The sequence below is a fragment of the Engystomops pustulosus genome, chromosome 1 (genome assembly GCF_040894005.1).
Source record: "Engystomops pustulosus chromosome 1, aEngPut4.maternal, whole genome shotgun sequence".
NCBI classification, from domain to species: domain Eukaryota; kingdom Metazoa; phylum Chordata; class Amphibia; order Anura; family Leptodactylidae; genus Engystomops; species Engystomops pustulosus.
The window spans coordinates 127,269,484-127,296,165 of NC_092411.1; the positions used below are offsets into that span (position 1 = coordinate 127,269,484).

General features: G+C 36.6%; 1 protein-coding gene across 7 annotated transcripts in view; it reads left to right on the plus strand.

The window, feature by feature from the left end:
• LINGO2 (leucine rich repeat and Ig domain containing 2) overlaps positions 1-26,682 on the plus strand; it is an 840,065-nt gene that overhangs the window by 251,900 nt on the left and 561,483 nt on the right. For all 7 annotated transcript variants that reach the window (XR_011855854.1, XM_072153017.1, XM_072153028.1 and 4 more), the window contains one exon: positions 24,980-25,043. The gene's annotated coding sequence lies outside the window, so the exon portion shown is untranslated. The remainder of the gene's footprint in view (positions 1-24,979; positions 25,044-26,682) is intronic.

The window sequence follows — 26,682 nt, forward strand, 5'->3', positions numbered from 1 at the left end:
TCCGATCTATCAAAATATCTTAGCAATTTTTACCGGCATTTAACCCCTGAACAGAAATTGGTGCCTAAAGTCGAAAATGCCACTTTTTTGCCATTTTGAAAAATATTAAAAATTCTATAAAAAGTGATCAAAAGCCCATACAGTCCTCAAAATGATAGCATTAAAAACGTCATCAAAAGTCATCAGCTCCGTACACTGAAGTATGAAAAAGTTATTAGTGCCAAAACATGGCAAAATGAAGAATTTTTCTTGTGCAGAAGGTTTAATTTTTTTAAATGTATGAAAACATTATAAAACCTTTACAAATTTGGTATCCTCGTGATCGTACCAAACCAAAGAATAAAATAGATGTGTGATTTGGGGTGCTCAGTGAAATCTGTAAAATCCATGCATCTTTTCATCATTTTCACAGCATTCTGAATTTTTTTTCCCATTTCCCAGTACACAGCACGGAATAATAAATACTGTCACTATGAAATGTAATTTGTTATGCAGAAAACAAGCCCAAATAGAGCTCTGTACATGGAAAATTCTGAGAAAATCAAAGGATTTTTTGTGCGCCTTATAGTCCGAAAAATACGGTAATCACAAAGCTGTTCCACCTTTGAACTTCTTAGCAAAGAAAGAAATAAACATTACTTAATAAAATAAAAGTTACATTACTTTTTTTCTACAAAGCTATATCAATCTGCTATCACCCACGCCTTCTCTTTACATTAATGTCCACAGATTAAACATGTAAGATGTAATAGGTTATATTCAAATGTTTAAACAGGAATTAACCTTTTTCAACAAATTTTGTATAAATCAATAGTACAAGTTTCATTGTATCTGCCTCCTTTCGACAAACTAGACTCTCTGAAATGTCTCATTAATCCATCCTATTAAATCCAAGAGAGAGTTTTATTTTCCAAAGAAATGAAACGAAAGCTCTCTATAGAATTCTATGGAGAAGGCGCAAAAGAAGAAACCCATTGAAAGTTGAACAGGACATAGGAGTAATTCAGGTAAACTTGTTCAGCTTTATTCGTATACTACAGACCCTGACCTAACTCTTTGCGGACTTTGGAAACTATCCTATTTCACAGTCGATCTGGATAAATCAGAGATTCTTAACATTATTATTCCCCCTTCTTAAGGGTAAATGACCTAGAAAGTGTTGTTATGTAGGAAAGAAACTTTCCCTAAACCCTACCAATATATTTGTGTTTAATTACCAACCTCTACTCATGTCTATTGAAAACTAATTTAACCAGCTGAAAATTCCATCCCTATCATAGTTTGTCAGGAAAAATTTGTTACAGGTATAAATCATGGCCAAACTAACATATTAACTGCAGATTGCACAGATCAAGCGGCCTGCAGCTTATTTCACAGCACAAGAGAGAATGTTTACAAAGTTCCCTTGGGATATAGGGAAACCACTAGGTATCAAATGCTATCACGTAGTAAAACAGAAAGAGGCATACATCTTCCAAACCATTCCATTTACTATCAGGCTTAATAGATGGGAAAATTCTTACTTACGCTTAATAATAAACTTTTTTTGTGGGGCATCGACAATGTTCTCTCGAGAGCTATAATAATGTAGTAAATAATAGTGATACGGCAAAGGATCCAAAGGGCCAAAGAACTTACAAGCACCCTCTCACCACTCACAACGGTGAGCTTGATCCCTTACAGTTTTATTTCGGGATAGACTTGGTAAATTTAATCAGAGAGAAATACCATAACATACCATTCAACTCACAGTGACAAGAGCTTTGGAGATATTTCAATCATTTCAGCCTTTTACTGAGAAGGAAAAATACATTTCCCTAAGAAAAGGAAGTCATCCTGTAGGTACTACACGTTTGTCTCTGACCCACAGTCACTTAAACCTAATTAACTTTCCAGTTGGGAGAACCGCCTTAGATGTTAAAAAAACTTTCTGTGCAATGAATAGGCTTTTCCACATGTATCAGGATCCAGGAGAATTACATTAAACTCCTTGCTCACTTGTACAAAACACCAGTCTTTTCTGTACTCTTTAAACCCTAAAATATCACATTTGTGTAGGTGGTATCAGAATCAGGAGGGAACCTTGCTCCACTTATGGTGGACCTGTCAAGATATAAAGCCTTTTTATCCTTTTCTGAGATATAAATAATGTGTGATGTGAGTATACCAACTGACTCATGGCTACTTCTCCTCTGGTGCCCAACTTCTTTTGACCAAAGAAACATGAACTTCCTAAACAACTGCTGATGGCAGCTAGGGTATTGAAACAGGGATTACCCCCAACTACTGTGTAGGTTAAGGTTAATTAAATTTATTGACATGAGGAACTAGTCCACTGGGGCCTAGGAAAAAGGAAGCAGTTTCTTAAGATCTGGGATAAATGGTTTACTTTCACCAAGAACTATGACACTAGCAAAGGTAACAATACAGGCATGAGTGGCCAGGTTGTATAAAACTTTCTGATGTATCACCTGTGATTTATTTATTTTACAAAGTTTACTTTTGCTTTGAAGGGAGAGAGTCTACATGCCAGTACACTAACTTAAAACAAAGACTTAAGAATTAAACAAAGAGTCTACGTAATGCAGGGACTAGAAACAGAAAACCCAAAAGTGGCCCACAGATATCAAAACTAATACAAACAGCAAACTCTGCAAACTCTGACAAACCACTAACATGCTGCTTCAGACGCACGCCTTTTTTTTCTCTTGTCAGACACAGTGCAGCCATGACACAAAACTGGTGCAGACACTTTATAAATACATGTGCAAGCAGTTTGCACATTTTTTTCAATACAAAGTCAGGCAGACAACCCTAGGTGGTCTCCAGTAACTGGGTGACAAATACAAAATATGAAGCCAAAGACAGAACAATACAAACAAATAAGAATAGCCACAAGAGCCAGGTCAAAACAAAGGGTTTAACTAATGATAAACTAGTTCTTTTTGAAGAAAAGGTGTATCAGATTAACTTTACTGAGAAATTTGTACAAGCAATAAGGTAAATGACATTAGGAAACTAAACTTTTAAATCTTAGTAGAAATGAAGGAACTTTAATGTAAACAGTATGTTATATCTTATGTATAATGCTATGTTCCCTTATGCTGATACTATAGTATGCTTAGTTGCTTGTGTAGAGAACACACTTTTGTTACGCAATTATATTTTTGTATAATGTTGATATCAATAAAATTTTGTCCTAATGAAAAAAAATAATAATTATAAACTAGAATTAATGCTGTCGGGAAAAAAAGCAAGAGTGGTGCTAAATTAATTCAAACAGCACAGCCAGATAAACTTTTGTTCACACTGAATTTGTCCAGAAAGGAACAAAGATCAGCGCCCCTTCAGCCGCATACCACAAACAAGAGGATGATGCCAACATGAATGTTACAGCTTGTACACATAATAGCTTGTCTGTGAAAGTTTAAGTGTTATATGTTGTAAGCCTTGTCCCTAGTCAAGGCCTTATGTACTGTATGTCAAAGTGAAGTGATTGGAGGGGTACTGGAAATTTGGAAAATTACAAGTTCAGATTTTTTGCGTTGCTTTTTTGTCCTATTATAATTTCTTAAATTTCATTACCTGAATTTTCCTTCTTATGAAGATTTTCTTGAAATTAAAGGGACACAAAGCAATGGTAAAGAAAATATTTAATAAAACGTAACTTCTACTTCACCCACATAAAATCAATGTTTTCATCGCACAATGACATACAAATTCTGAAAAGTCGTAATGATATATTTTACACCATTCCTGTGTATCCTGTGTAGTCAGTAAATTACAAAGAGAACAGTATGGAGATTACCAGCACCAACTAAGGGGCATCGATAAATGATAGCTGTGGAAAAACAGTATTGTATCATATGTTAACAGGAATAAGAATAAATGGAATGATCTTACTTTATTTCTGGAAGGCACGTGATGTCATCAAAATACAGGTGTATTTAGCTGTAGCCCAAGTAACTAGTGTCTTACTTTACTCTGTAGTTCATTAAACCTATTTCCCTTAAACTCCTGTCCTAACAAGGGCGATCCACAGCTAGACCTGCTGCAATCCCTAAACTATTGCCTTTTAAAACATGCCCAAGGTGTTTCCTCTGTAATTTGAGCAGATTCATCAAAGGCTGCAGAATTGGTTGAATGAAAGTAATCCCCACTAAGTAATCTCATGCAGGGCAACACTAAGCTGGGCCATGGGCAGTGACCCATACCGCTCCAATTTATGGCAAGATGATGACGGTATACCAGCATCAGATATAATTGGAATTACAATAATAAATTGTTACTTTCTCAAAATCCTTCATATGGGTTTCATGTTCACTGCCCGTTGTTGTATATCTTTGAACACATTTTTAAATTAGATGTCAATTTTACATTTGACAACAATTGACTCAGCGGCATGGAACATTAGGAAACTTCTCTAAATAATACCTAAAAAATAGGATTTAACTTTTCCTTTTTCAAAAACTTTGCAAGAACACTGTAACTCTAGTAAATTACACTACTGGATTTGAGGAGTTTGAAAACTTTGTCAATTGAGAGTACATGCATAATACTTTATAATAAAAAAATTGCCAGGTAGAAAATCTGCTCAGAAACTGCCAGAAACTGTACTAGAAGTTTCTGAAAATCCAGGTCACATTTGATTCTAATTTCTGTATTTTTCTTGCCCTTCTATTTATTTTATGTTTCGTTGTCTTGTGAAATAAATGTATCTAAATATGAATATCATCTCTGAAACTAGGATTTAAAGGGATATAAAACTTTAACCTATCCCAATTTTAAAGGATCGGAAGCCACAAGATATTACAGAAAAAGAAAATGGATACCTGGCAGTATTTATTTTTCACACTTGTGTAGAAGTATATTAAGCTTCAGCTTGAATTTGCTGTAAAGTTTTATATTCTTAGAGAATAGAGATAATTATGTTGGCCAACATATAAGCTTAAAACCAAATAGAACTAAGAAGATAAGCCAAGAACCAGAGTAAAAATTGATCATTTTCCTAGCTAATGGCCATCTTTTCCAAACGGTCTAAATTTGGCCAAATGTCCATTTCTGGCACTAAAAACTTATCTGTGTTCAAATTATTTTTTGACACAGATAAAAGTGGATATTGGTAATTTATTGTACTTTAGCCTTAGGCTACAATGATCAGCTGTAACAGTTATCACAGGCGTCTGTAATGAAGCTTTAGTGTTAATCCTGATTCTTATGACAACCCAACATTTTTAAAGTCCAATTGTCACAGAGACCATAAAAGTTCTGGGATTACAATGATAAAATATACAGTTCTGACTTACATACAAATTCAACTTAAGAACAAACCTAAAGACCCTATCTTGAATGTAACCCGGGGACTGACTGTATATGAAATCAACCACATGGATTTAGTGGTTTTAAACTAAGCATTTTTAACTGTAAGTTGACCTTCTCTGGACTTTTATACATACTGGACAATATGCCATGCTTGAATGAAATTTGCAGTATATGTGATGCTCTATTTTTTTAATCAATAAGTAGTTATACTATCAATGTTGTCATTTTTATGTCAGTGTGCTTTGTGTTTTTTGTTCTGTTTTATTTTTATGTACTTACATGGTTATTGTCCTTATTACATGTCAATCCTGTTTTTGCTTTCTGTTAATGTCTTTTGTGGAAAATCAATAAAATATGTAAACAAAAAAAACTATCTATATTGTTCTAGAATTGGGAAGTTTTCATTTAATAAAATATTTATCTGTAGCATGAATATCTGGACTTTTTAACAATTGTCTCTTTTCTTTTTTGTCATTTATAGTTCTTGTGCTATATGTGTTGGTCCCATCAACATTGTTTATTCTTGACTGTGCCAAACTCGATTCATTTGCTATATACAGTACAATACAATAGATACATTTTCAGTTAATGATTTTATTATACGTCTATTGGTCTATTAGTCTATATATTATTGGTCGTGGAAATTATTATTGCCAAGATCATGTTAATTTTTTATGGTACTTATATTAATTCTTTTATGGTGCAAAGCATTATAAGTTATAAATATTATTTAAAAAAATAAACTGCATTACATTTCAGCATGGCCTACAGGTCAGGTCTAATGGATTGTTTGTGATTTCAATAAGGATGAAAAAATGAAAAAGCAGGCAAAATCACAAATATGCTGAAGTGTTTGCAAATTTGAACCTCTAAAGAGCCTTACTATTTTACATGCACTCTTTGGGGGACGTTTATCATATGCTGACGCTCGTGCATATTCTCAGCAGGATACTTGTGCATATTCGCAGCAGGATACATTAAGAGGCTTCCGCCCCTTGATGTAACGGGGCCGAAGACTGCGCAGCGTTTATCCAGAAGCGAGTTTACCAGTGAGGGGACAGTAACGCCCCGCCCGCCGGCCCACTCCCAGCCGGTCGCACCCCCCTCACATCCCTTTACGCCTCACTGGTGCGAAGGTGGCTGAGAGGGCAAAATAGTCACAAGTGCTACAATAAGGTCCTGGTAAATATGACCCTTTGGGTGGATTTACCATGGGTTTTGTTTTTTATGCTCACTATCATTGGTTGTATGCCAGCTTTAAATGTGTCAGATACAGGATATTATCCTTTCACACATGATACAAGTTAGTTATTGGCTGTATGTATGTAGGCTACAATTGTTATGTTCTGTATACAGTTAAGTTGAGAGATAGAGCACATCAAGATTGCATCATAAAATCAATAAAAAGCACCTAATTTTACCACAAAATACCGGTAAAACTCATTGACTCAAGTATAAGCATAGGGTGGAAATGCATTGGTCACAGCCTCCCCTCACTTACTAAATAGCATGTGCAGTCTCCCCCAGTAATGAAATGCCCTGTGCGGCCTTCCCCAGTAATAAAATGCCCCACACAGCCCTCCTCCACCAATGATATGCCCCATCCAGCCTTCTCCACAGTAATGATATGCCCCATTCAGCCCTCTCCACAGTAATGATATGCCCTATGCAACCCTCCCCAGTAAGGGAAAGCCCTGCAACAACTCCCCTCAGTAATGAAATGTCCTGAAGCAACCCTCCCAGAAATAAAATGTTCTGCAACAGCCCCCCAGTAAGTAAATTCCAAGCAGCAGCCCTCTCAGTAATTAAATGCCACATGTAGAAGTCCTTCCCAGAAATTATATGCCCCATGCAGTAGCTCTCCCATATAATGATATAACCTGCCACATCTTGAACAAAATAAACATATACGTAACCTCCAATACTCCCTCCATCTCCTCTTATCTCTAGTCTTCTTGGGCAGAGACCATGCTCTCTTCCCTTGCACCCTCTCTGACATCATTAGAGTCCACACGTGTGGCACGGGCAGATGGCATGGGCGTATCTCATGCCCACTCTAATACACAAGAAGACAATAGAGAAGAGAAGCTATGGGGAGCTGTCAGGCTTGCGGGATGTGGATCCGCTGGACCACTGCAGACGATGACTCAAGCCACTACCTGGGACCGGAGTCTAAGTGGTACCCGGTTTTCACCAGAGCCCGCCGCAAAGCGGGTTAGACAAGCTGCGGCGTGGTACCACCAGGTCGTTCCTCAGGCGTGACTTGTCTGCAGTGGCGGCCAAGGTTGAGGTACAGAAACAGCAGTCAAGCTCGGGGTCACAGTCCAGGCACAGGGTCAGGGCAGGCGGCAGAGATGCAACGTCAGAATCCAAACTGGGGTCAGCAACAGGAGGTCCAAGAAGAAGGGTACGGGAACACAGAACTTACGACAGCAATATGGAGGGACACTGGAACACGGGAACACGGAGGTAGTCAGGCAACGCAGGAACACAGAGGGAGTCAGGCACGCAGGAGACACTGGAACGCAGGCAAATCGCAACAGAGCTTTCTCTAAGGCTGTGGGGCACAAAGATCCGGCAGGGCTTGCAGGAAGAGGCAGGCTTAAATAGATTTTAAGCGGGACCGCGCGCACACGGAGCGAGGCCGGGACTCGGGAGCGGGGAGAGGTGAGATGCGCTGGCGTGGCGCCTGCGGGGAGCGAGAGGCACGGGTGAGCCCCATAGCGGGTCGCGGGTCCACCCGTGACAGGAGCATCATAAGGTAAGTATACAAGTTTGTATTTTTAATACACTGGTGTATAAGCCGAGCTATTTTTTGTGCCGATAAACATGGCTTATTCAGGAGCATACGGTATATCAGGATACAAGCAGTTGACACCTGCATAGTATCTCTTTAAAGACAAAAAACAAATATTGTTTAAGTTTAGTTCCAAAGATCTCTTAGCATTAAACTTCTCTGATACTGAAATAAGCACAAAAGAGCACGTAAAATGTCATGTCTTAAAAGAAATTGGGGGACTTTTGCTTTCTATCTCTGAACACAGGATTTCATTTTATTTATAAAGGTGAATTTAGGTGATGACAAAAAGACTATCAGGACTATGGTTTCAGCCTAATCTAGACATAACAACCTGTCCTTTTGCACAGCAATGGTTATATTAACTTTTATTTGGGTTCTTTCTAGTGGAAAGTGAATCAATTTGTTGGTTTGTAGATTAGGCACCAAATGCATCTCAGAGTTTAGTAAGTGGGGATGGGTGAGGGAAAATGAAAGAATTTGTAAAAATTAATTCATGAAAGATCTGTGTTTTAGAGCACTAGATGAGGTGTGTGTTGAATGTTTCTTTCTGCTTTTAAGGTGTAGTCCTATTTGACTAAAGAATCAATGTGTGCAGATTATGTAGAGAGATACATGATAGCAGAAGCTATAGATGAAAAGATCAAGAGACCTTTTTGGTAAGGTAACAATAATGCACAAAGAATTAAGATAACTTAAAACTGATGATCAGTCCTATTTTTCACAGCACTTTAAAAACATATTATCCATACTGTATGTGCATGTATTTTTCATCAGATGTCTTTCTTAGGGTCACCTTAAGGTATAAGCTTTCATGGCTTTAGGGTGATTTGGTTCTGCTAGCAACCTGGTTGATTTTTCTGTAATAGATCACGTATTAAAAGCAATTTTTTTATTCAATTATATATTTTGTTCTAATTATGTCTAATTATTTTTGAAGATATATTTTTACCAGTATTTGATTAAAAAAACAGATGAATTAACACAATAATTGTATCTTCTTTTACATGGTGTTTAATTTCTATTAAAATAACTCTTAGCATACTGTGCTACACTGTACATGTTGATGACATTTCAAGGATTACCTCAATAAAAGTACCACAGGTCTTATCAACAACTACAGCATTCACTATAATATTGACAGCTGCTCCAGGCATTTTCATATACTATACCCTGGATGCTCTGCAATATTTATAGACATGCTGAAAGTAGAACTGAAGAAGATGCAATGCGATAATGATGGATTCTATTTATGAATATTGATGCTGCACACTTTATACCAGGAAAGTTTTATCTTTCCCAGTATGCAACTGAAAAATATGCGAGTTTACATTTACACCAACAGAGGAGATCCATTTAGTATAGGGGGATTTATTCCTATGCTGGGCAATAAATGTGGTTATACACATGGAAATAAAACCCTTAAATGATACTTTTGATGAGGATATGTTGAAAACACTGCAGGACCAGTTAGGAACACAAGAATAGCAGTAGTGAAGTTGTTGGACAATCTATAGGTTGAGTGCTAGCTACTGTATGATATTTTATTGTATACCATTGCTGATGAAAGGCAAAGACTATAAAAACGTGTTAATGCTTATTAAAAATGAACATTCAACTCAATATTCCTTCAGAAGTACAGTAAATTCCTTACAATCTCTGTCTCCCTAGAGATGAATGAGGAGCCCGACCATACGCAACTGGCTGATCCTGTCATCTCGGAGTGTGTTGGGGGTACATCGGACCCTATCAGACCCCCGCTCTTGTGATCTGTGGGGGTCCCATCACTAAGACCCCCACCAATCATCAATTAGCCCCTATCCTGTGTCTGTGAAGGAATCTGTGAATCCCTGAATCTGTGAAGGAAACCCTACATTCACCGCTACTTATGTGAGGTGATAAAAGAACCTCTTAAAAGGGGTTTTCCCAGAAAACAACTTAAGCACTATAAAGAGGATAGGGACTAACTTTCTGATCAATGGGGTTCTCATTGATGAGACCCCCGCAGATCATGAGAATGGGGGTCAGATGGGGTCCAGAGTACCTCAGTCGGACTCCTTGTCACTTGGCCGTGCATGTCCGTTCTGCTCCATTCATCTCTATGAAGCTGACAAAGATAGCCAAGCTGTTCTTCTGTTATAAACAGAATATATAGTAATGTGGATCTACAATAAAGATTGTATTATTTTTAGTAAAAATTAACAATAAAACTATTAATAATAATAAAAATTAAAATGAAAGTGCCAAAAACTGTGCAAATGGCTTTGGTAGAAACAATCTTACAATTTTTTAGTCTGTTTTGAGTTTATTATGTTTAGAGAGTAATTATTAAAGTTGACAAATAAAGTAAAATGAATCTGAGCAGATCATCTTTTAAAATATTCCTGCTGAACGAATGCCACTGACTGTGAAAATGTTTTTTTATATGAATGCCAACATATCTAATAAAGCTCCAAAAAAACCTTAGTGTTTTGCCTCCAAATCTATGCAAAGTCTACCCTGTCCTGAAGCCAGCTTGAATGTTGCAAATTATGGCAATGATAATTAAGATAATGATGATTTATTCATTATGATCGGCTTGTTAACAAGGATAGCATTTTCATCTCACCTTTTGATATGCTGTCACATTCAATGATGTATATGTCCCCCACCTACTTTCTGTAATCCCAGAGATCCCCAATTTTTATTAAAGCTGAGGAAGACTGTGTTGCTCCACTGCATTTTATCATTAAAGGCATCAGCAGCAGATGTATTTGTTCATATTGTGATACATTTTTTGAATGATCTAATAATGTGCAGTATGCTAGCTTACTTCTAAAATATATTATGTTGCTATGTGACTTTGTTTCAAAAACAATATAAAAAATGTTTTAAAGTATCAATTCCTAGCTGTTTTCTAGATCTCTGCTTGCTGTACGGCTATAGAAAGCTTCTATGTTTATTTCCAGATTGATAGATACTGAGGTGTGCAAGCCACTTATATCACACAGAGCTGTTTGATACTATTGGCTCGTGCACCTGCATGTCCAACAGGACATGACCGTGGACAGATTTCTATACACTCAAAGTATACATACTATAGAAGGAAAGCAAGAGAGATCCTTACACAAACCATATCAAATATTTGCTAGAAGTGGACTGTTTCCTTTGACTGTCTTAACTATACAGTTTAGTATTGAGCCACTCCAAGGATCTGGACTTTGCTGCAGGGAGGCCACTAGGCAGATCAAAGTGGTTAATCAGGTACGACTTGAGGTAAGGGCAGTCAGGCTATAGATAAGGACAGGGCTGGATTTAGGTAGGTGTAGGCCCATGGGTGCAAAATGCAGTGGTAACCCAAGTAGTGGTATATTACTATTGTGAATTATAATTAATATTCTAAACTTTCTGCTACTTAATTGTAAGCCTAGCAACTGACCTAGTTAGCATAGTGGCAGTATTACTGACTACTAATCCCATTCACCATTGATTCCCTAAGAGTTTTCTCTCCTCCACCACAGATTGGGCATAGAGATCTGTGAGGAGGTAAACCTAAAACTCAAAGCTTGGAGGCAGGTGCACATGCGACAGGGTTGCACTGCCGCTGGGCATCACTGCAAGAGACAGTCAGCTCACAGATTTCCACTTTATTCTGTAAGGCCCATTCCAGTGACAAGATAAAAATCAGAGGTGATAACGGACACCCCTGATGGGTGTTGTAACTAACCTGGATGGGTTCTGAAAGTGAATAATTTGTATAAAATCTTGCCAATGTCGAAGAATATGACGCTTTTATCACATTTAAAATTTCTCCTGAATCCAACCCTTCCCAGGGCATATGATCAATGTATGCAGACGAATGCCTTCTCGGCATCCAGCGCTAGTAGTACCGCAGGCTTCCTGTGCTGCTCCGAGCAGTGCATCAAATCCACCACTTTTCTGGTATTGTCTAATGCCTTTCTACCTTTGATGAACCCCACATCGCTTACGCTAATCAAATCAGGGAGGAGATATCCATGAGTCTCGTCCCTAGGACATTTGCATAAAGGACATTTAAAAGGGACTTTCTTGGCTTTGGCAAAGTGATTATAAGGGCCACATGATTTTCCTCTGTTAGTGTACCTCTGCATTGTTTGGTTGAACATATTGGTCAGATGTAGGAATACATCTAATGCCAAATGCCACATTTGCAATAAGGAAAACCAGCTGAAAAGCCAAGAAAAGTTCTAAAAACTGTGGGACAAAGCCAGTCTTATGATACATGTGCCCCTTTGAATCTATAGGAAATGCCCATTGGGGTGGTCAGCTTCCCAAGTTAGTCTGGAGTGTATGAAAAGGGAATTTTTGTGCAGAGTTGTCTACTCTTAAAACAGTGTGCTAATAACTTGCCTGCTTTATCCCCTTGTAAATAATACATAACATGTTGTTTGTAATCTTTTTTTGTATGTGTGGAATAGCAAATAGAAGCCAAGGTTTCAGCCATGGGTTTTGAGGGCAATTTTTTTTTCTATTTCCAACTTATGAATTTCATTAATGACCTTTGTCATTTCTGCTAGTTTCTGATTTTTATATTGGATGCCCAGTTAAATAAATATCCCTTTTATGAATACAATAGGGGCATTCCACATCAGTATTGGTTCTGGAACTGATAGTGGGTTAAACCAAAAGTATTCCTTTGAATCTCTCAAAATAATCTCCTTGTATTTGGGTTGATTAAGGATATATTCATTACAATGTTACATATAAGTATCAGACTGGCCTTAAATGTCAGCTACTTCCATGGTTATAGCAGCGTGATCCGACCAGGTGATTGTTTCAAAGGTGAAAAATGCTTATCTATTTAAAAGGGATCTATTTACCAGAAATCGGTGGATTCTGGAGTATGTGTTAAGGACTAAGAAATGAAATGTATAATCCCTTTCTGTATTTTTGCTGTGCTCTCATCGTATACGTTGTTATGCCATAGTTCCTAACTTATACCTACATGGCCTCTATTTGTTCCTAATGTGCAATCCATGGATGGCTTGGGAGTAATTTTAAAATTGCTGCCCCCTATTAGATGACCTTGTAAGTGTTTCTTCACCACACAAAAGATTTTCCTTACAAAATGTCTCTTATAGGGGGTATATACCTAGACTTTTGTGTACATTACTATGCATGTTATTAAGCGTGCATATTGGCCCATGGGATTTTGTATTGACTTCATTTCTTGCAATCATCCCTCTTCTACTTTTAGCTTTATATTGTGCTTGGTATATCTGGGATAACAGGATTTCACAGCACCATTTCTAGTCAATCAACTTAACAGAAAAAAACATTTATATGGGATTTGATGCTCCCAAAGAGTAATGGTTATGAGGGATAGCTGCCTTCTGTAGGGTGGTTGCTGGAAGGTCAACATGTAGGGAAATTTCTTTGCATGGTGTCGGAAGAGTCTCTCTTTTCTTGCTGTGTCCATCAGTTGCTCTTTAATCATGTAAAAATTAATTCTGATTAGAACATCACTCGGGAGTAACTTATCCAGATGTTTTGGCTGAGGGAGACAGTGTGCACTATCAATATTCAGTTCTTGTTCGGCACAATCTGGAAAGAGGGATTTGAGTATGTTTTGAAGGTATTTAGTCAGTTTCAATTACGGTACAATCTCTGGGATACTCTGAGATTTGACATTCTTGTGTCAAGAGCGATCTGTAAGGTCTGCAGGCTTTGCTTGAATCAACTTCACCTACTCTTCAATTCCATTGTGTGCATAAATCAGTTCATTATGGGATGCCCCAATCTCCCCCATTTAATCCTCTACATGGCTTACCAATTCCTCAAGGGAGCTTACTTTTGCTTTAACTGGTTAAAACATGTTGGATATGTCCCCATGAAAGGATTGTCACCAAACAGCATATGTTTCATAGTTGCCTCTGTCAGTCCATTGTTTGATGCAGGGAGAAGTTGAACTAGGAAGTGTTGGACTTTAGCAGATCTCCACCCTCTTTGGTGTGGTCTACAGTATCTGTGTATAAGTATGGTTGTCCCCCATATTGTGTTATTTATGATTATTTTCTCTGTTTTCTGGTATCTTCATCTCCGTGTTTTGCCTTTTGGCACAAGACGTGAACATCCTATAGATGATGCTTACTGCTTAGAGTAAGGGAAGCAAGTAGGTAGGCACAACTGGCAATAGTATTAGTCTTAGAGCCCCCTTCCTGATTGTTAAACTAATGAATTTAATTATTCACTATTAAATGCTCAAAGGGATAGAATTTCCAATCAGTATTCATTTTGTGTTTTTTTTTTCATCTGTTACTGAGATGTGAAATTAGATAAAAAAAAGATTGTTTTTGCTAGACTTTAACTTTTCCTTGCAAAAGATTTTATAACTGACAACTGATATATTCCATTTTCTGATCTGCTATTATAGCACTGAAGCACCTACAAATGGGTAGATCAACCAACCTTATGCCACCCATATATAAAATTAGAAAAAGTAAGCTATAGGGAAGGTTTTTTTTACCACCAGATTGTTCTCAGATAACAAATCTTCCCTGCTTTGAGTACATATTTAAAAGTTAGCAACAGCAACTTACTAGGAAAAGCAAACAGAACATGGCTCACCAAATTTTAGAACACTATGGGGGTAATATTCCCTGATGGGGTAATTTGGAGGCCTGATGATAAGGCCAGTATCTCATCAGTAATTTAGCACATTCTGCACCACAAAAGAACAATACCAGTCTTGATTCATATCACCCAAATAAATGGATAGCACTAAAACATAGGCTAAGTTCTTCTATGTTGCAAAATCAAGTGTCAAGAAAACAAGTCAAGCAGATAAATATGCTAAAAATACAACTGCGTAAAAATATAATGCAGTAACCTTCACAGAAGAAATGGTGCTTCAAGAGCATTTGCAGCACAAAGAAATGACCTTTAAGACCTCCTGCAACCACAAACGTCTTTAGGAGTAGAGAATATAAATAAAAGTAATGGTGCCATAAAATAGGAAGCAGAAAATGTCTGTTATAAAAATATTGAAATCTTTTCAACACTGTACTGCCAGTTGATAATCACATGTACATATGTAAATGTGTGCTTTATATTTGTAGAGCTTTTAATAAAACATTTTAATTCCTAAATTGACTCTAGATTATAATAATGTATTTGGTAATGTATGGTTCATACATCTAAAATGTATGACAAATTGGAAATTAAAGGATGAATGTAAAGACAATGTAAATTTTCATCTTTCAATGGCAACCTTGAAATTTATCTCGTCTAAAGAATCATTAGCCAAAGCAATTAGATCCATGGAAATGGTCAGCACAAAATTTCCCTTTTTATATACAGTATCATGTGGTATTTACTGTCACAAACCCATATTTTTCTCTGTTAAAGCCTTTGAATTCATAACAGGCTTGAGGATGGGAGCTTGCTACAAAATCAATATAAATAAATATCAAATTTAACTAAATAATATATCTGCAATATATCTGAAAACATGAAGCAAATTTCCACATTACACATTACACTTCACAGGCAATCAGCAGGCTACAAAAAAGGTAGGTTCTGTAGCTTTGTGCAGGCGTTACATTTTTAATACATAGCTAGGGATGCTTAAAAAATAAAAAACTGCTTATTCTCACCTCTCTCCCTGCTTCTATTAAGCCGCACTGATGCCTGTCACTGCTTGTATCTGTTTGTATACAGAGGTTGGGGGTGCTGTCCTGAAAACTGCCACACACCTGCTACAACAGTAGTTTCAGGCTGTAGCACATTTGTGGCTGTGAGCGGGACCTCTGTATACAAACAAAGGCCAGCACTGATGGGTTATACCATGGCTAAATGGGAGGAAATAGATAGGTGAGTATACTATTTATTTTCATTTGTTATGCCCTTTTCCCCCCAACTATATTCATAAATAGCTCCTGAAAAACCCCTTTTGGGTTTTCATATGAACAAGGATTGACAATAAAGCTTAATTGCAGACACCTTTGATAATTCTTACAGTTGACCATTGCAGCCTTGAGGTAAGGTTCATTAAAAAATGGCATCCAAAGAGCTTCAGAGGTCAGAGAAGTCTGTCTATAACAAGCAGTCATCTGTGAGATGGGTGTCCTTAAGTTGTGGACTTCTCGTATCTCCCAAGCACTGGGGACTGAAAAATCTTTGTATATAGATAAGGTTTCTCATATTTTCAATGGAGAGTTCTTCAATACAGCAGATGATAAATGTGGCATTGTTTAAAGAGGACCTGTCGATCTGAAAAACTAAAGTAAGCAGCTCCTAGTGCTTAAACAAACGCAGCAATGTTAGCTTTATCGGAAACCTCCCATAACACTATCTAACACTGCTGCGCTGTACACTAGAAACTAGAACAGAAACTAGTATTCATGAGGGGGCCGGGATTAGGGGACTGCCACATGACGCGCGGCAGTCACCACTGGCCTATGGAGTAAGTGGGGTGGTCTGGGGAAGAACAGTGTTTTAGCACCAGAAGCTGCTAACTTTAGTAAGCAGCTCCAAGTGCCATTTTTCAGGGTGACAGGTCCTCTTTAAGACCACATTTTGGAGGAGCCCCTTTCAATTTTTCATTAGTAATTTTTTTGTGATTTTTTCCCTTTAGTACACATTTTGTACCTACATTGTCACAATGACTTTCAGGATAAAGATAACTACTAATATCAGCTAGTACTTTCTAAGAAATACATGAAGTAGCAGTTTAGGTGTTCTTTTTTATTGTAAGAAAAAAATCCCTCATACTTCTTCAGTCAAAAAAAATTGACTTTTAGAGTGTAAGGGGATTAATTAGTGGTTGATATAGCTAATCTACTTTAAAATATTTGAATTATTAGTTCAACCAGAACATTTATAAGGAAACCATTTTATGTGTACCTTTGAACTTTGCCCTTTGTACTATAAATATGTTTTAATTGCAATAGTATGAAGTAGGTTTTTCCTTCTTTTAAGATTTCTTTCAAACACTTTATTGTTGGCTACACATAAAAGGAAGAAAAAAAATATCCTACACTCAGTGTTCTTCAGTATTACCCCCAATTAACCCAAAGTTCTGAAACTTCTTATGGCCATGAGCCACAATACACTAATAATGAAACAGCTCTGAAACATGGACCAATGATTAAACTGCCCATGGTTCATTGGAAACAGGGAAATAGTTCATGAAAAACACGAATCTTCTAACAAAACTGACAAAGAAACAGTTTGAAGGGTTCCAATTAGACTAGTGCTTCTATTGATGGTGTCATGCATTTCCAGCATTCTTAAATGTTCTTTCCTGTTACATACATCAATTTTTGGGGTTTCCTTTCAGTTATCTTATATAATACAATATATAGTCCTGGGTAGATTTTCTATTTTTATAGTGTAATATTTTTTTTATAGTTGTATATAGGTGTTTTATAGCTATATAGTATAAAATATAAGGTTATATTGTCAACTATATGTAATAATTGAAATAGATGAATACATTAGATAGTCAAGAAATAATGAAATAATGAAATAATTGTGGTGATCCCACTGATTGTCTTTTTATGATCCTATAACAAAACCCTCTTATGGTATATCCTGCATAATGGCATAATGACCATAATCATTGTGTCAGAAGTTCAGTGCCTAATGACCTCACAGATGTAAATCTGGTACTAAACATGGTGCAAGGATTTTTATTCATTAGGAAAACACTTTTACTATAAATATATGGTAAATGTTGATAATAAATAAGAGTTTCCTGAAATTATACTAAATGTTTAACGGACATGGTATGCACACTGCTAGAATTTGTGATTATTATGTGACTTAGCCACCTCTATGCCATGTGGAAGGTATAATTTTTGCCGAGCAGCTCAGTCACCCGCCAGATGCATCAAGAGGCGTAAGTATACTAGGCTTAAGCCTCTTGATGTATCCAGCTGGATTGATGGGACATGGCTTTTATCACCTGCTGGTAAGTACGAGTGCCGGTGTATGATAAAGTGTTACATTTGTTTAATGAACATCAACAAATGTAGTATCAAATACATTTAAATTCCAATATTAGGCATGAGAGATTAACAATGTTACAAAGTCATATACCAACTTTGAAAAAGTAACAGAAAAACAAAAAGAAACAAATGTAAGATGGCTTCACTTTACATGGAATTAAGGCTTGAATGATTAACAATTATTATGTAATAGCAAACAGTTCTAAGCTCCTCATTTTTTTTTAAACTTTCAGATGTTCAGATCATCATTCAATGTCTCCAAACAGGTTTACAATTTAAGGTCCCTTTCTTAAGCTAGTGGACCCACTGGACCAACACGGACTATGATATAAACTGACACCTGGGATCAGAGACTTAGTGGTACAGGGAGCACGGGAACAGAGTCCGGGACGTAGCAGAAGGTCAGGACAGGCAGCACGGGATCAGAGTCAATAATGGAACAGGGGTCACAACTGGAAATAACAACGCAGGGCATTATATCTATTGTTTTTCTTCCTTAATAGAGCATAAGAACAGAATTGACCACTAAGCATGTGAACCTAGTCTGGGTACATCTACATCCTCAGGAACTTTTAATCGAAATCTGATTAAAATCAAAAAGTTTTTAAAGCTAAAAATCCATAGAAAATAAAAATGCTGAGAGATCTCAATCTCAAGACAATGCATTCAAACATAAAATTCTGGTCTGCTTGGGCAGCAGTGCTTATAATATATGGAAAGCCAAAAAAAGGTTCCCTTACTCATACATAGAAACCACCTGTAGGGGTAGGTAACACATAACTGGCTTTGACTGCTGTACTTGGGCCGATGCCAGTGTAATTTTTTGGACAAGGGGCAGTTTTTGCTGAGATTGTCTTCCTAGTGTTCCAGGAAACACTTGTTGAGGAAATAAAAAGTAAACTAGCTGATTTTATATTATTTTTTAGCAAAATAACACGCCTGAATTAACAATGATGCTTTAAAGTGCAAAACAAACAAAACTTGTGATGATCTATGTGTGTTAAGCATTTAATACTGTCAGTGAACACATCATAAAACAAAAAAAGAATGATATATGAATTCTGGGAAAGAAGCATTTGTGGTAGTTATCCTCCAAAATGTTAATTGTGTTAATTACATTTCAGTGAATAGAGACCTATCATAGCAGATTTGTAATTAAAGAAATAAATGAACATTAGATTGATCATTATAATTTGTTTTCATTCGTTGATGCCCTTTTGTTTAAAAATTTACATTTTAAAGCCAAGAAACTACTTTTAATGATACTCTGGAAAGTGCTTTTAAGTTGTTATTTCTGAAAGTCTGGTAAATTAACGCTTAGTTAACTGAAGAAACTCTGTGGACTTCCATATCCTAATAATGACATGTGGCAGTTTGGTTTTCGTGATTGCTTCAGGGACTGTGCAATGTCTAGATGTCAGTTCTCTCTTGTCACTTTGAGAGGCATCATTGCTGGCCAGCCTTCATAACAAATGATGAGGGTCAGGTATAGCCAACGGCAGGAAAATGTTTGGCGGGTTCTCCGTTTTCTGATGTTGTGTTGCTGCTTCTAAAGAAATAAACATTTTGAACATAAAAATTCCAAAACACTGCTTTGTGAAGCTTGGACTATTGTAGTTTTTATAAGTTAGTTTTATTTGATAATTTTTCAAAATTTAGTTTATACTATTTAGATGTATCTGTAGTGATAAAGTCAGATTTAAACAAGATGTCACATGTCACAAACAATTTCTTAAATGTCAATGGGGATTTGGTAATCCAGTATAATTTTTAGACAATCCATGCTATAACAAGACAGAGTAAAAATGCAACAGAATGATGACATGTTGAATCTTACTTGTTGAGCAGCTTTAGATTATGGCTAAGTTTAAAATATCTATGTGTTGACTTACTGGGGCACATGCATCATAAGTCTGGCTTTTTCTGTCAGTTTTTTTAGACTTTTCTTAGCTTTTCTGCTGGTCAAATGTAACTCAGCATTTTTTCCTTATTGATACATGTTGTTTGGTCTTTAGTGAATTTGCGACTATTCATAACAAAACTCGCCAAAAGCCGGAATGAGTTCTTAGCTTATGCATGGTAAAGGACAACTGTAGATATGCTAAAAAAAACTCACATGCTTCATGAAAAGTCTAAAAAATTGAAGAAAAAAGCTAACCAAAAGTTTGATGCATTGGGCCCACTGTGTGACATTTTTGGGCTTATTTACTAAGGGTCTGCGGATCGCATTTCCGTCTGACTGTTCATGGTTTTCAGGGCTTGCACCACTGGGCAGGGATTTAGCAGGGGGTTGTGTCACACGCGATTGGATTTTGGTGCAGCCGGCTTTCATGCGACAGAAATCAGGGGGTGGGCGATCCAACTGATTCAGACTTAGTGCGGGATTTAAGATAAAAATTGTGTCGCAACCGATGCACTTACATTCACCAGGAAGAAGAAGGTGAACTCCGGAAGACCTGAGCAGGGAAGGGACATATTCAGGATCTTGGTGAATCACGGCACAGTGCATTGTTGTCGGAAAATGCGCTATCGGGAACTCCGAGGGACCGGAAAAGTAAATGTGCCTCTTTGTGTCTCTACTTTTTAGAATTATTTATTTTGTTTAGGATATAAAACATGACAGACTTTTTTGACAGGTAACATTTAAGTATGGTCTCATATTTCAATGTTTTAAAGGGATTATCTAGTATCTGACTTTTAGGACCCAGCAGAACCAATGATTCAATGTTTTCAACTTTCTCCAACTTAAGGGTGAGATCACGAATTTATAATCATTGTGGATCAGGCACTTGGCAATGAAGCAGAATACAATAGGATTTAAAGTAAATCTACCTACTAAATCAAGTATGATAAACCAGGGGCACTTACTCATATATCCAGGCATTGTGAATCTTTCCTATTAAAATCAACTTTTAAAATTATGCATCTTGGGGATGCTACCTCAGATGTGCAGCTTCTAAGGGCTGTTACACTGTGCAGTAGTACATCTTCCCTTCACCCCTGCTCCCTATGCACTTCCCCTCTGTCTACTGCTATAATTTTATGTTTATCTTTACCCAATACTAGTGTCTGTGTGTTACTCCCCAGTCATTCTTTGTTTATGAGAAGGTAGTAATATTATCATACAATGATTTCAGTAAAGAATAGAGCCCTAAATCAAATTGCAAAGAAACATCAGTCTACAGAATACAAGAATTTATTGCAAATTTTTATTTAGCATATATTGCATCCTAAAGATCATCATTTATTTTCCAAATATAAAGTAAAAATAAATGTTTCTTTGAATATGAACTGACTTTCAACCATACTACCTCATTGGAGTTTTGAGCTCTAAAAGAATTCATAAACCATACTGTTTGCTGAAGTTAATCTGAGCACAAGAGGAAACTCTTCGTAAATGCAATAATCTGTAATAAACCCATGAAAAGAGAGCTCATAATCGCATAGTGTTTCGTCAGTTAAACTGCTTTATGGATTTTCAGGGTGATAAGCAGTAGCAAGGTTATGTCACTTTTCTAAATTAAGGTATTTGAAACATGTTTCTCTAATTTGACAATCCAATGTGAAATTGATACTAAAAATTGATATCCTCTGGATGAGTCTATTTTCAGACCATGATATATCTTCCAGGCTTTTGTGTCCTTGGTTCCCCTTGTGCTGTAAAGATTCCTGTATCATATTGCATGCTGATATCTAGCTGCCTGGTGTGAAATAGTATCATCGTGTTACATGCAATAATGTCTGACATTAATATATAGAGAAACAACGTTTTAACAAAAATATCTGATCTTTATACATTGACTGATCAGTGTTATATTGTTATATCAATGAGACCAGCCTAGTCCTCAGAGCGCTCAGTCACTCTCATGTGTGAGAAAATATTAATATAATAAAAAGAAGACCCATGATCGGCCGCTTACATCAACCGCAAGTGTGTTCACATATGTTACATCTACAGAAGGTCAGAGGTCTACATCTACAGAGGTCTAGGCAGGGTCACCATGGAATTCTGTTTTTAAAGGACTACAAGCTGCAGAAGACATACAAAATATATTCCTACCTGCCTAGGGATTGAGCACCCTGCTACTTGAGATTACCATACTGTCTTAATTGAAGGGGAAATTGGAAAGTAGATGGATAGTAAACAGTCTAATAAAAAATATATTTTTGTTTAAGTGGTGGAGGCCATGCACTGGGTAGTTATTGTACCCTGGTTTTAGACTTGTAATTGGAATTAAAAGTTATTTCTTACTTTTAATGGCCTGGCACTCAAGCGTCTTGGATAAAATTCTTGGTACGGTACATTATATAATCCATTAAAATACTGGTGATCATACATGTGCAGGTGTAGCAGTACAGTAGCGTAAAAAAGCATGTTAAGAAAGATTTTTGACTTGCACATAAAAAGTCATATAGTCGTTCCACTCCTATGTTGGCGTATGTGTAGCAATTTTTTATGAATTTGGGGAATTCAGCAAGCAGAGCATATTAATAATGACAGGCAGCGGAACTCCAGAGGAAGTCATAGAATCATAGAACTGTCCCAAGGAGCCAACCTGATAAATGTCCTCTATACATATATATATATATATATATATATATATATACATATATATATATATATATATATATATATATATATATATATATATAAGCAGAAAAACGGCAGCACTCCAAAGAATCGTGGAAAAAATGTGAGGTTTATTCCATCTCTAGCAATGTTTCAGCTGTGGATCAGCCTTTGTCAGCTGAAACGTTGCTAGAGATGGAATAAACCTCACATTTTTTCCACGATTCTTTGGAGTGCTGCCGTTTTTCTGCTTTTATATCTACACTCTTGGGGTAAGAGTACTTGGATAGCACCCACCTGAACCTTTTTCCCTGAAGGTTGTGCTGCTTTACAATTTTTTCTTTATATATATATATGTATATGTATACCGTATTTTTTGGACTATAAGACACACGTTTTAGCAAGAAAATATCTCGAGGTCAGGACAGGCAGCACAGGATCAGAGTCGGAGACGTAGCAACAGGTCAGGGCAGGCGGCAACGGAACCGGGGTCACAACAGAAATTCACAGAAACAGCACAAGGCATAGACAAAGCTTTCTCTAGGGCACTAATCTGGCAGGGCTTGCAGGAAAAGGTAGGCTTATATAGAATTTTGTGAAATGGCCCTTTATATGTAGAGAAGTTGCCGTGCACGCGCCCTAGCAGCTGGGGACGCATGCGCACAGCGGAGGGGAGCGAGCCAGGAGCCAGGACAGGTGAGCTGCACTGGGGGCACACTGGCGGGGGCAGAGGAGCCCGGGGGAGCCTGCAACCCGCGATATGGGTTGCGGGACCACCCGTGACCTGCGACTGTGCCTTTAACAGATGATGTTGACCAAAATTTAAAATATAAATGTCTCAATTTCAAAATTGCATTAGGAGCTTATAGACAGTGACATTAGCAAGTAATTTTGATCCGAAATGGATGCAAAAAATGTGCCCCAAACAGAAAATAATAAGATTACACCTCATAAATATAAAATAGTATGTTTAGAGTTTATAGATACCTACTAGGCATTTGTTCACATGAATAAATCATCATAAATCATCACAAAAAATCAGCTTTTAGGCTTAAATTTTAAGACCGTCATATCCTGCAAAATATGGTGAATAAAAAGATTTAACAAAGTGGATTCTTGTTTGTGGATTTGTGGATTTGGACCAGTTTCACTAATATGTTTCTAATTTAATTTGAAGCATGTTAGGTATTGCTGCATACAAAAAGTCCCAATACATCAAAATATAAAAATGGTTATTCCTGGCAAAGAACCCAGTAACACAACTTTTTGCCATCCTTGAAACAAAAATCTGAATAAAATGATCAACAGGTTGTATAAATAAAAATAATTGTTTAAAATCTATTTTAAACCTAATAAATTTGGTATCTCTGTGATTGTAAAATCAAGCATGATCAAGCATGGATAAACCAGGGACACCTACTATAGACACAGGCCCAGTTACCATAGTAATCTTCTTACATTTGTTATCCATGGCCTTGCTACTTCTAAAATCAACTTTTAAAATAATGTTAATGCACCTAGAGGTCTCAGAGAGGGTGTTAGCAGCACACCTGCAGATTTATTGGCTGTTACAGTTTGCAAGGAGTACCTCTCCTCTCACTATGTGCTGAAAATTCCTCTTCTATGGTGGGATTACATTGGGAACAAGAAGGGATTAAAGGAAACCTACCACAAGGAATCTATTATCAAAATTAGAATAGATGATAGATTCCTCCCGCCTGCCTCTGCCTCAATCTGTAGTTTAATAATCCCAGACCCTAACTTGTTAAAAACTTTATTTTATTGATATGTAAAGGCTACAGGGCATGGAGTAGTCTTTGCTCCCTATGCCCAACCAGGCCAGTCCATGCACCAGTAGCCTCTGCAGTTAATATACATATTACTAAAATAAAGTTTGTAGCAAATTAGGTTCCAGGATTAATAATTATAGACTAGGGCAGGGGCAGGCAGGAGGAATCTACCATCACATCTACTTCTGATGATAGATTCCTCATATAAAAAAGAAAAATAATAATGGAATAGTTAAAGGTTGTGTATGCTAGTCATACTCCAAAACCATTATGAAAGAGGTGTTATTGAGTGTTTGCTCTTACACAGACATACTTGTCAACATTTCAAAAAACAGTCCCATTCAATCGATTAGATAATACAATATTTTTCTATAATATATATATATATATATATATATATATATATATATATATATATATATTATGTCTATCTACTCTTTATCTAGCCACTGTATTTATGTATAATATTCTTTTTTGTATAATTTTGTAATCCTAAAACAAAGAATCATGTTGTTTATTTTTATTCAAACAGATCCCATTGTTCTGGTCAACATTCACAAGTGGTGGGTCTGCAGATTGCAGCTAGAGCTTGACAGGTAAGCAATGAAGTAGATCACACATATTATTATCAATTAATATGTTATGAAATATTGCAAATTCTTTTGCAACTTTACATGGCCATATTACACATGCATGGCTTCTCGCACGCACACATCCCTTAGATCATGTTATTGAGTGTTACATCTATTTGCACCTGATTTTATTTGTATTATTTTGTTTATAGAGCTGTTTCAGGGCTACAGAACAAGCATTATTTTGCATTGATGTAATGTTGGGTTTAGTGTTACTCTTAACTTGCTTTTTATCCTGATTTTATAAGGTTGGATATGAAAATATTGTAATTTTTTAATGTTTTTTTACAGCGTTCATCATATGGGTTCAGTAACAATTTTATTTTAGTTTGTGGGTTGTTACATTGATATCCTATATCTATATCAGTTTTATGTGGTGATTTTTACATAGGATGGGGCATAAGGGGACTTAAATCCCTTTTTTAGTATTTTTTTTTAATTTTTCCTTTAAAAAATTGTGCTTAAAGTATGACCTAATAGTCATCTGCTGAAGGCATTCCTGGTGCAGGGGGTGCTGATCATCAGGGTGAGTACCCGGTAATGCTTTATAGACGCCCCAGTCAATATGACCATGTCATCTATGGGGTTGAACAGCCTACTGATTTCCCAGCTGTTACTGGGGGAGCCCGGCTGTCACATCCCGTGGTGATTGCCTGGGCTCAGCTTCTGGACACAGGCGATGACAATGACCGAACTGTACGTCATGGTGCGATAAATACCTGCACTGTATGATGTACAGTTAAGGTTACAATCAGAGATATCAGTCCCAGGAAAGAGTTTCCCTCAGGATGGGGGAGAAATGCAATTATACTAATAAAAAAAAACTTTTGTCACAACCGGTAACATAGTTTTTTATTGGATACATTCCTGCAGACCTACAGTAGGATAATTTATTATGCCTATTGTTTCTGGAACAAAAAATGCTACGTGGATTGTATTTTATATAGTTATAACTTGTCTATGGAGATATTAATATTATATAATATTCCAAAAGGTTATCAGTTGTGTTGAACTCCAGCATTAAACCATTGGCCAAATTTAACTCACAGCCAATAAGTAATATGATCAAAGATGCTACTTCTTCACATAGTTGTTAACGGGTTTATGAACTCAAGCAACTTTTTGTGATAAAAAAAACTTCATGTATGTATGTATGTATATCTGATTGTTGCTTTATAGATTATGTATACTCATTTTATGCCATTTGTTCATAATTTAGTTGTATTTGAAAGGTATTGTATACGCTGTAGCCAGTCATTGCCTATGTTCAGTTTTACGCTCCATTTATTGTAGATTTTATAATGGATAAAAGAATTGGAATGAGAATGGAATGTATTGTAATAAGACTTATGGGAAGAATAAAGCTATTTAATACCATCATCTTTAGAGTTCTCTGTGCTTGATATAGAGACCTCTGTCTTATTTTATCTTCAGCATTTTCATCAATAATTAACTTCTGAAAGAAACTGCTTTACAAAGCCTTGGACTGGTATGATATTGAACATTACCTTGAATCTAAAAGTGTCCTACTGTGGATGACAGCAGAGATCCTTTAAATGATCTATTAAGTGCATTATGTTTTCCATCTTTATTCACTTAATAT